Raw genomic sequence first — 12,394 nt, forward strand, 5'->3', positions numbered from 1 at the left:
TGAATCATTTTCAAGCTCCAGAACCTCTTAAGCAATGTTAAATCCCATTTCTCTAACTTTTGTTTAATCATCCACATGAAACCAAAACTAAACATATTTTCTGACATAAGTTTTATTTAAACATCTCTGACAATAAATGCCAAGTGTTGGAATCTGCTGAGACCTCTTGTACCCCTAATCTGTTCGCATCTGTCACAATCGTGAATGACAAGCCCTGAAACTGTTATGACATCGACGTCGAACGCTTCTGTTAACAACAACCCAAACATCAAGAAAAAACTCATCTCGACTGGTAATCTATTAAAACATGAGTGACAAAGAACTCCCAGATTCCACCATTCAAAGAAAAATAACAATATATTTTATGAACACGAATAGTGAACATTAAACAACAACTATTCACATGTACAAGACAACCTTTTCTTAACTTCTTTCGATCTGACTACAACTCCAAAATATGATGTTCCACTAACACACTTATTGTAAGTTACATTAACTTAATATCAACATCACACAATCTCCGTCTTCCCCGCTGTCTTCAGTCTTCCAGCTGCTGATCCCCTTGGGTCACCTTCTTTCTGCTTTTCTTCCGGTAAATAAAGTATATTGGAAAGAATTGTTTTTTTATAATTTGAGACCAAGATGTTAGCTGTCTAGTTAGCTTTCCCATCAATTTTCAAAATACCAGGTTTATATTCTCCCCATGACATATTCAATTCTCTTAGTTTGATTGGTTTCCAGATGTTAAACAATAAGGTTTATCTTCCAGTGGTTTCTGGTATCCTGGACAGGATTCAAATTAATATTGGTTTCATTAGAAAGTAATTTGTGGCATTGCAAGTAAGAGTCACAACACTCTCTCTAATGGATGTGATAGATTAGGGGGCGTTCTTCTTTCTGGCCAGGTATTTTAGATATCTACCCCGTTTATCACCAGACTCAAATAACCTCTGTTTCACAAGGGGGATTTCCCTCTTTGCTGTCTGGGTGAGCCCAACATTCAAACTAGCTCTGAGGGCTGTAGTCTGCTGCAACTTGGTTACAGACGGTCTGGCAAGGTATGCTGTTTCAGCTGCCTTCAGGCAAGCCTCGAGCATATGCAGCTGCTCTGCCTTCTGCCACTTCTGGGTGGCCGAGTAAGAAATAATCAAACTCCTCCTATAGGCCCTGGCAGTCTCCGAGACCGTCGACTTATTACTGGCCGTAACCAAATTAATGTCCCAAAAATTTTTAAATTCCCCCGAAAAATATTCAATGAACTTGCTATCCTTCAGGAAGAAAGGAGACATGTGCCAGTGCTGTGAGCGTGTCCCATCACCACCGACCTTTGCCTCCATGTACACTGCTACATGGCAGAAATGACTATCTTCCAAATTCTGCAGGACAGCACCGAATTCAAAAAGGTCAACAAGGAAAAAAAATGTCAATCCTCGAAAAGCACTTACGTGGCTGAGAGAAAAAGGTGAAGTCCCTCTCCTCAGGGTGGTGACAACTCCACACACTCACAATTCCCAGCTCCCTGTTCAGATACACCAACTGCCTGGATTGCGGGGACATACCCGCAAGTCCCCGAGGCTTCCTGTCCACTTCGGGGTTAATAAATCTGTTACAGTCTCCCCCTATTTCTGTATGACGTGCCCCAAGGACCAGCCACCCGGAAAGGGCATCTGTTAAAAATTTGAGGGCGCAGGATACATTCAATTTCCCAAACATATTTCCATGTATTAAAGCTTTACGAATCAAAAACCACCCATATTCATTCTTAATTTGGTCTCACAGTTGAAATGGAAGATTCTTCTTGATGAGTTAGTAACCCTCTTGCTTTTCAAATTAAAGGATGAGAAATAACACACGTCTGAATACTCAGACAGAGCGGTGAGGAGAGAAGGCAGGGTGAAACGAGGGTTGCCGGCAAGGTAAGGGCTTAATTTATATTTGGGCAGTGGCTAAACCCGAGATACTGCACATGAAGAATCACCCTCCCGCCTTCTCTAACCCGATGAAGACTCAGTAAGGTAAGGCTTTTATTTTGTTTTATCTTTCTTTTTCGTATATTTAAGTGCGTTGTTTGGGTGTAGTTAGTTAATATAAAGCTATGCTTCCCATAGCAGTGGACCTCAGACCATGGCAGGTGCTTCTTGCTTGAAGTGGGAGCTTAGGAATGCGTCTGACATTCCTGACTCTTTCACCTGCCAGACGTGTGTCCAGCTGCAGCTCTCCTTTGACCGCATGACGGCCCTGGAGCTGTGGATGGACTCACAGTGGAGCATGCGCGATACTGATGGATAGCACGTTTAGTGAACTGGTCACACTGCAGGTTAGGATTGGTGAGGGAGATAGTGAATGGGTGATCAAAAGGCATAAAAAGAGTAGGAAGGCAGTGCAGGTGTCCATTGCGGCCATCTCCCTCCAAAACAGGTATACCGTTTTGGATACTGTTGGGGAAGATGGCTCACCAGGGGAGGGCAGCAGTTGCCAGGATCATGGTACCATGACGGGTACGGCTGTTCAGAAGGGCGGGAAAAAGACTCGTAGGGCCATGGTCATAGGGGATTCTATTGTAAGGGGAATAGATAGGATGTTCTGTGGCCGAAAACAGGACTCCCAGATGGTATGTTGCATCCAAGGTGCTCAGGTCAGGGATGTCATCGATTGGCTGCAGAGCATTCTAAAAGGTGAGGGCGAACAGCCAGTTGGCTTGGTGCATATAGGCACCAATGATATAAATAGGAAACGAGATGAGGTCCTGAAAGAAGAATTCAGGGAGCTAGGAGAGAATTTAAAGGGGAGTGATCTCGGGAATACTACCAGTGCCACGTGCTAGTCAGTGTAAAAATGAAAGAATAGGCAGGATGAACACGTGGCTTAAGGGATGGTGTAGGAGGGAGGGATTCAAATTTGTTGGACATTGGGACGGGTTCTGGGGAAGGTGGAACTATTACAAAATGGACGGTCTACATTTGAACCAGACCGGAACCAACATACGTGGGGGAGTTTTTGATCCTACTGTTGGGGAGTTTGTAAACTAATGTGGCAGGGGTCTGGGAACCAGTCGAGACTGGAGACTGTAAGAATTGTGAAGATGGCATTAATAATGGGAAGGGTAGGCAGAGAGCGGATGAGCACAAATATCTGGTGGCATGAAATACGTCTACTTTCATGCAAGGAGTACAGTGTGTAAGGCAGATGAACTTAGGGCTTGGATTGGTGCCTGGGAGTATGACATTATTGCAATCACAGAGACTTGGTTGAAGGAAGGGCATGATGGTTAACAATGAAATGTTTCAGGATATAAACGCTTCAGAGAGGACAGAGAGGGAAGCAAAAGGCGGGGGGGGGGGGTGGTGAAGTGGAGTTGCATTGCTGATCAAGGACGATTTCACGGCTATGCTAAGGAGCACACTATGGAGGTCTTGGGTAGTGAGGCATTATGGGTGGAGCTGAGAAATAAGAAGGGCGCAGTTACATTGTTGGGGTTGTATTACAGACGTCCCAACAGTGAGTGTGAGGTAGAAGAACAAAAATGTAAACAGATTATGGAAAGATGTAGAGGCAATAGGGGAGTGGTGATAGGAGATTTTCATTTTCACAACATTGACTGGGATACACTTAACGTCTGGATGGGGAAGAATTTGGAAGAATTCCAGGCGTGTTTTCTACTGCAGTATGTCAATAGTTCGAAGAACGAAGGGGTCATATTGGACCTGGTACTGGGGAACGAGCCAGGACAGGTGGTAGAAGTTGTGGTGGATGATTTCTTTGGGAACAATGAACACAATTCTGTAAGTTTCAGAATATTCGCAGATAAATTAGAAAGTGGACCTAAGGGAAGAGTACTAACCTGGGCCAAGGACAATTATATCAATATTAGACTGGAACTCGGAAATGTGGATTGGACACAGCTACTTGAAGGGAAGTCCACATTTGCGATGTGGGAGGCTTTCAAAGATAGTTTAAAGATAGTGCAGGATAAGCATGTCCCGTTGATGGCAAAGGATAGGAGGGGCAAGAGTCATGAACCATGGATGACAGGAGAAATTGTACGACTAGCCAAGAGGAAAAGGGAAGCATACATAAGATCTAGGCAGCTAAGAACAGAACAGACCCTAGTGGAATATTAGAAGAGTAGGACAAGTCTTGAACAAGCGGGCTAAAAGGGGTCATGAAACAACATAGCGAGCAGAATTTAGAAGAATTCCACAGCATTTTATTCTTATATAAGAAGTAAGCAGGTAAGTAGAGAAAGGATTGGTCCACTAAAGGATAATGAAGGAAGGCTGAGTGTCGAGCCTGGGAGAATGGGTGAGATTCTGAATGATTACTTTGCATCAGTGTTCACTGAGGAGAGGGACATGATGGATGTTGAGATTAGATATCGAAGTTTGATTAGTCTGGATCACATTGACATAAATAAGGAAGATATGTTGGGTAGTCTACTGGTTATTGCCATGGACAAATGCCCAGGACCGGATGTGATCTATCCCAGGTTGCTGAGGAAGGCGAGAGAGGAAATAGCTGGGGCTCTGACAGATACCTTTATGGCATCCTTAAATACCGTGAGGTGCCAGAGGACTGGAAGGTTGCTCATTTTGTCCCCCTGTACAAGAAGGGTAGTAGGGATATTCCAGGTAACTACAGACCAGTGAGCCTGACTCGGTGGTGGGAAAGTTGCTGGAGAGGGTACTGAGGGATAGCATCTATTTATATTTAGAAAAGAATGGGCTTATCAGTGATAGGCAACATGGTTTTGCGCGGGGGAGTTCGTGTCTTATTAATGTAATTGAGTTCCTTGAGGAAGTGACCAAGGTGATAGATGAAGGAAGGGCTGTTGATGTCATATACATGGACTTCAGTAAGGATTTTGATAAGGTTCTCCATGGTAGAAAAATGGAGAAATTGAAGTCATATGATGTGCAGGGTGTTCTAGCTAGATGGATAAAGAACTAGTTGAACAGCAGGAGACAGAAGTAGTAGTTGAAGGGAGTTTCTGGCAATGGAGAAAAGTGACCAGTGATGTTCCACAGGGGTCAGCGTTGGGGCCACTGTTGTTTGGAATATAAAAAGATGATCTGGAAGAGGGCGCTGTTGGTATGATCAGCAAGTTTTCAGATGACATGAAGATTGGTGGAGGAGCAGAAAGCATAAGGGAATGTCAACGAATACAGTATGATATAGATAAACTGAAAAATGTGTTGCTGGAAAAGCGCAGCTGGTCAGGCAGCATCCGAGGAGCAGGAGAATCACCGTTTTGGGTATAAGCCCTTCTTAAGGAATCGAAGATATTCCCGAAACATCGATTCTCCTGCTCTTTGGATGTTGCCTGACCTGCTGTGCTTTTTCAGCTCTGATCTCCACCATCTGCAGTCCTCACTTTCTCCTTTTTGATATAGATAGACTGGACAGTTCGGCGGAAAAGTGGCAGATGGATTTCAATCTAGACAAATGTGAGGGAGGCATTTAGGCAAGAGTAATTCTAGACCGAATTATACAATGAATGGAAGAGCCTTTTAAAAAGTTGATGAGCAGAGAAATCTGGGAGTGCAGGTCCGTTATACCCTTAAGGTTGCTGCACAGATGAATAGAGTGGTCAAGAAGGCATATAGTATGTTTGTCTTCATTGGACGGGGTATTGAGCATAACAGCTGACAAGACATTGCTTTGGCCGCATTTAGAATACTATGTACAGTTCTGGTCGTCACATTACCAAAATGATGTGGATGCTTTGGAGAGGGCGCAGAGAAGATTTACGAGGATGTTGCCTGGTATGGAAGGTGCTAACTGTGAAGAAAAGTTGAGTAGGTTAGATTCATTTTCATTAGAAATAAGGAAATTGAGTGAGGACCTGATTGAGCTTTATAAAATTATGAAGGGTCTAGAAAGGGTGGATAGAGACAAGCCTTTTCCCAGGGTGAAGGATTCAATAACGAGAGGTCACACTTTCAAGGTGAGAGGTGGAAAGTTTAAGGGGGAATACACGCGGTAAGTACTTCACACAGAGGGTGGTGGTCGTTTGGAATGCGTTGCCGGTAGAGGTGGTAGAGACAGGCACGGTAGATACATTTAAGATGCGTGTAGACAGATGCATGTGTAAGTGGGGAGCAGAGCGATACAGATGCTTAGGAATTGACCGACAGGTTTAGACAGTACATTTGGATCGGCTCCAACATTTGTTGGAACACAAATGAGAAATTCTCAAAGGGCTGTTCAAGTGGAAATTCCCTTCCCCAGAGGACTGCGGTGCTTGATGTTTGCATTTATTCAAAGTTGTTTTTGTATGTAGTAAAATGGTATACACACAGAAACATGCTGCTGAGACCAAAAGCACATGGAACGGTGACAAAGTATCTCATAGCCCACTCCTGCTGCTCAGTCCTGTGTTGCTATTTTGTTTTCAACTCCTCAAGCTCCTACAAGGAGCAGATGGAGGCCACTTGCTCCAAATACCTGGTCAACAGTAACACAGCATCTCATTCAGTCCCTCAAGACTGTCACACATGGTTTGGTGTCCGCTGGAAATGTTATTTGGTTCGAAAGACGCCTCTGGTCTCATTACAGAGTGTTTCCCCTCTGCAACTTGTGGTTCATTTGTTGGTCATATTATAGACCCAGATTCACCGTGAATACAGTCCCCATGTCTCAACCAGAGATGACTCACAAAATACTTTAATCTCTCTGATTGCAACGCTCAATAAAAGAACATTCAGAAAAATTACAGCCATTAACTTTGCAATTACTGAATATGAGGACAAAAGGAACAATATCAGGTAAGTCGGATGATCAAGCCATTGCATAACATCATGGCTGATATGCTGTTGACAGTAACTCCTCTTTAATGCCCAATTCCTCATCCCTTCGCTCTCTGACAGGTTAAACATCCACCTACCTCCTCCTTAAATGCTTTCAGTGATATAGCTCCCCTAGCTCTCTCGCCCAGATAATTCCTGACAGTGATGACCTTCTGTGAGAGGAAAGCACGCTCTACACATACACCGTCACCTATTGATATGAACAAGAGGCGAACAAAGGGGCTCAGGAAAGAGCGAATGGCTTTGATATCAAGGCAGTATATTTGACTGAGGATGGCATCGGGACCACCTACTTAGTTGAGCTGAATGTGCATCAGGTGTAACCTTCCCTCTGGATGGGGTCTTTCAGAATACAAATAAAGAGATTTGGGGTCAGTCACCAACAATCCTTTCTGTCCCAGGATATCTCTGCAGGGGATCCTCAGGTTAGTCCCCTCAGCACAAACATCTTCAGCTGCTCCATCAATGTATTTTCCCATCATAAGATCGGAAGTAGGTATGATGACTGAAGATCACAGAATGTTCAGAACATTTTGTCCCCCAACAGCTCCCGAACCATTCTGTGTCCATGTGCAGCAAGACCCGGACTGCATTCCGGGTTGTGCTGTTAAAGTGTCGGTAACATTTATGTAACAGCACGGCCAGACACTGCACATTTCCACAGTTAAAAGAGGAGCTCATTCAGCATCTCCAGCTGGTTGCACATGGATATGTGCTAGCATTCAGGAACAGGAAGAGTGACAGCACATTCAATACTCCTGCCTGTTATGCAGGAAGAAGAGTGGCCTGTTCAGTGCATCGAGCTGTTAAACAGGAATAGGCAGAGACCAATCAGATCCTTAAACCTGTTCCATGAGACCAGGAGGAGGTTATTCATCCATACGAGACAGTTATACGGAACATGAGGGGGTCACAGATATTCCAACATGGCAAACCAATGCAACCGAGACGGCACTGATAGAGGACTCCATGATGTTAATCATGGTTCCATTGTTTGTAGATTGTGTGCTGCTTTAACATAGTTTGCTGGCAATGAGGAGGGAAGCCAAATGATTCGTGCCAAATCTCAAGGATGCATCTTCCATCACCGAGAAGACACACCCATGTTCTCCATGGAGATCAGAATCTTGTGGGAACAGTTAACTGTTTTATCATGAAGGTATTGTGGTTGCTGTAGGGATTGCGGATAACGAGACTTCCAGTGTAGGACCATACACCAAATGCACTGTATTAACGTGGGGAGAGTTTATTCAAAGACTGGCGCTCTGTCTCTCTCATGCGACATGGGGATTGGGTGGGAAGTGAGGGGAATATTCTCAGAGGCTCTTAAACTATCGACAGTCATGCAACCCGAGTAAAAAAGAAGCCATGGAATATTTCACCGTATCAGTGTCTATTTAGATATCGTGAGTGACTGTCCTTCCCGCTCAAGTTTCAATGCAATCGCCTCTCATTCTCTCACAACGCCAGAGATTAATCTTCACTGTTTCCTCACGGCACCATCATCCCAGTGAATAGTCTGATGAAACTTCATTGCACACTCTCTGTGGCAAGGCGATCGTCCCTTATAAAGGAGAGAAAGTCTGTCCACAACATCCCAAATACTGCCTCAACAAAACTCTCAGCGAGTATCATAATAACTCTTTTTCCTCTTCGACATCTCCGTTTCTTTCCTGTGGCGTAAATAGATTTTCCTTCTCTCTACACTGCTGGAAAGAGTTAACACTTTTATAATGAAGGTATAGTTGCTGCTGTCAGGATTATGGAAAACATGACGTTCATGGCAGGATCACGCACAAATTGAACTGTATTAATGTTGCAAGAGTTTATTCAAAAGCCAGAGCCTCTCTCTCTCAGTCTCTCTCTCTCTCTCTCTTCTCTTTCTCTCTCTGTCTCAGTTGAAATAGGGAGTGGGGGTGATTGGGTGAAACGTTCTCAGAGGCTGTTAAACTATCGAGAATCATGCAATCTGAGTGAAAAAAGCCATGAAACTTATCACCGTGTCAGTGTCTGTTTAGAACATCATGAGTGATTGAACCATCCCCCTTAAGGTTCAATGCAACCACCTCTTATTCTCTCACTGAGCTTCACTCTCTGTTCATGGTGCTATCATCCCAGGGATTAGTCTGGTGAAACTTGAGAGAAAATCTAACCACAGTACCCCAAACACTGCCTCAACAACACTCGCAGGGATTGTCCATAAACATCTTTTCTCTCACTTAGACATCGCCATTTCTTTCATGTACCACTAAAGGCCATTTCTTCTCTGTGCACTACGACTGATATGGAATTTATAAATCCCTTACATCTGTACGTCAGCATCAATAAAGCCAGCATCAGAGATACCTATGGAGATGTGCATCACTCTCGGGGAGAATTTCAATGAGATTGAATACACCTAAAATAGCCGATTATCACGTACCTGAATGGAAATAAGATGTAGCAATACAGAAAGCAGTCAGAAAAAAGGGAGCTATCTTTACCTTTATTCTTCTCTCACAGGATGTATGAAGCCCTGGTCAGGGCAACATGTTATGCAGATCTTGAACTGAGTGGCTGGTTCAGCTGTTCTACAGTACCATAAAGAGTAAAACGCATAGCTTGGATTTGTAGTGTCACAACAGAGGATAGATCTTCCTGCTTAATTAAAACCAGCAACAGAGAAAACATTTATCCCATGCAGTAATCTGTGATAATTCTAGACTCCAAATCTATTTAAAGTAAAAATAAACAACTTTATTTCTCAAAGTATAACAGAGAATAATAAACGAATGACTATTTACAACTTCTTCCTTTAACCTGTCTTTGACCTTCCCCCTCCACAGTACTAGTGCGATAAGACTCCTAATTAAGATTTACAAAACAAAACATCTTATCTCAAAACCAAGCAGCTTTCGGTTCTTCTCCATATTCCTGTCTTCTTTTCTTCTTGGGGACTCTGCTTCACCAGTTACTAGTCAATAAAGGTACATAGAGGAGAGCTATTTTTCAGGCAGTCTTTGCATGCTAGTACCTTGGCAGTTCTCCTCTCAACTGTCCAATTTTCCATGGTCTTGTACCGCCAAACTATTGGAATGTATCATTGGCTGTTACGATTGTCAATATAATAAATTAAAACTTGGTTGGAGGTGGGTATTTTGGGGTATCATTTAAAACTTGTTTTGATTGAATTTGTTTCGAGCCAATAAGCTCATTGGGTTGTTCGACCAAATGTTACATTTTATCTATTCTTCAGAACTCTTGGTGCTGTCAGGTAGTTATTGTTGGTTTTTAATTCTCTCAAAGGTACAGTACACCCAGTGCTCATCACAGAAGTCACACGGAAACCTGACGAGGGAAGCATGACACATTGACTTCCCTAAAGGACTTCAGGCAAGCAGATTGGTTTTTATAACAAATGATAATAGTTGCTTTTAAACTCCCCAATTTCCTTCATGAGATATCAACAGACTATTATTCTGTGCTCTAGATTTTGAGTCATTGGCTTGATCACCATAAACTACCTTCCCTTATGCGCAGAGAACAAGTTAAACATTCTCAAGAGCAATTATTTAGTGATGGACATGTGATTACAAGGAACGTGAAACTGTTGCATCCGGATTGAACAAAGGCACAAATGGTTTATTCAGATATTGCACTGAGACTGAGGACGAGACTGGGATACCATGATGGTGGTATTGGACAGGATTGGTGAGTGGGGAGGACATGGAGATGTAAATCTGTGAAAGACAAAATGGATTATGGAGTTTGAGAAGAGTCTGATTCCTTCTCGCATATCAGTGAATAATGTATAAATCGTAGTTTGATAGTTATAATATATAAGGAAATACATTTTTGTTTGGAACTGAAGATATTGACTTGCAAATTTACATATCATGAGCAGAAATTCAGTTCAACCCAGTTTAGTAGACAAATATAAAGACTTACCAGGAACACCAACTATCGCGAGGATGGGATAATAACTACCTTGAATAATCCAAAGGATATCCTGGATCCGATATGCTAATGATATCCAAGGCTGAGAAAGCCAGTAAAGACCACCCGGATAAACTCCGGTCAATTGTTGGAACATTCCAGTCTCATGTTCTCAGATACTGATCCATTGTTGGAACATTCCAGTCTAATGTTCTCAGATTCCGATTCATTGTTGGAACATTCCAATCCATGGTCCTCAGATTATGAATCATTACTGTAACGTTCATGTCTAATGTTCTCAGATTCTGATCTTTCCTCCCGCTCTCTCTCTCTCTCGAGCTGCTGATCCCTGTTAGTGCTGTAAGTGATGCTCCTACTCACACTATGGGATAGCACATTGAATAGAGCCCATTTATCTTTCAATGTTGGAAACTCTCCACTGGGATAATTAGGACTCACGGAGATTGACAATAATCACAGTCACTGAACAAATAGCTCAATTTAATCCCTTTGAGTTCAATATTGATTTTATTAAAATTCAAAATAACATTTAAAATTTACTCATTTAGCTTGGGATATGTGGGGGTGGCTGAGGGAAGGAATATTGGAGATGGTAGATTGATTGTGTGTAATCATTCAATCTGCCTTGGATATGGGAGTAATGTCAAAGGATTATAGAACATAAACAAGTTTCTCCGTTTATAAATGGAAACATACAGTCTGCAACTACTGATCAGTGATTATAACGTCAGTAAAATATGGAGAGACCTTTTCTAGTCCATAACCTGACAGGCAAATGTGCCTACGACTACATGAGTTGTAACAGGCAAATGGCATGGATATGTTAACAGAGAATATGATGTGGCACACAATTCAAATGGTTAGCCAAGGATCAGAGAGGGCAGATGAGTGTCGTGCTGTTAATGGTGTCAACGTCAATCAACTGTGATTAAGTACCATGCATTGGTTTTCAATTTCAGTGTCATTATGTTCTTGGGGACATGGCTGCAGAGACTGGAGGGAGGGAACATGATATTTCCCAGTCATCAGAATTGGGATGTTACTCTTTATAAATCATAAGAAAATCAATTCCAGGACGCATCTCCAATGAGGAATGAGGAGAGCTAATATTAACCATACGACCAGAAGACATTGGAGCAGAAATTTGGCCATTCAGCCCATTGAGCCTGCTGCCCTATTCAATGATGGTTGTTAAGCTTCTCAACCCCATTCTTCCGATTTCTATCTGTCACCATTCATCCCCTTTACAATCAGGAACCTAACTGTCTTACTCTGAAATATACTCAATTACCTGGCCTCGACAGCCTTCTGTAGCAGTGAATTCCATAGATTCATCACTCTCTGGCTGAAGAGGTTCGTCTTTAACTGTGTTTGAAAAAGGTCTTCTCTTTACTCTGTCCCCTGGGTCCTAATCTCCCCTCCAATGGAAGTATCGTCCCAAAATCCACCCTGTCCAGGTCATTCAATATTCTGTAAGTTTCAATTAGACCTCCTAACATCCTGCTGAACTCTATCAAATATAGACCTAGAGGCCTCAGATGTTCTTCATACGTTAAGCTTTTTATTCCTGGGACCACTTTCATGGATCTTATTGAAAAATGCTCCAGGGCCAGTACATCCTTCCTGAGATATGGGACCCAAAACTGTGCACA

Source organism: Hemiscyllium ocellatum, chromosome 7 (genome assembly GCF_020745735.1).
Source record: "Hemiscyllium ocellatum isolate sHemOce1 chromosome 7, sHemOce1.pat.X.cur, whole genome shotgun sequence".
Lineage (NCBI taxonomy): Eukaryota > Metazoa > Chordata > Chondrichthyes > Orectolobiformes > Hemiscylliidae > Hemiscyllium > Hemiscyllium ocellatum.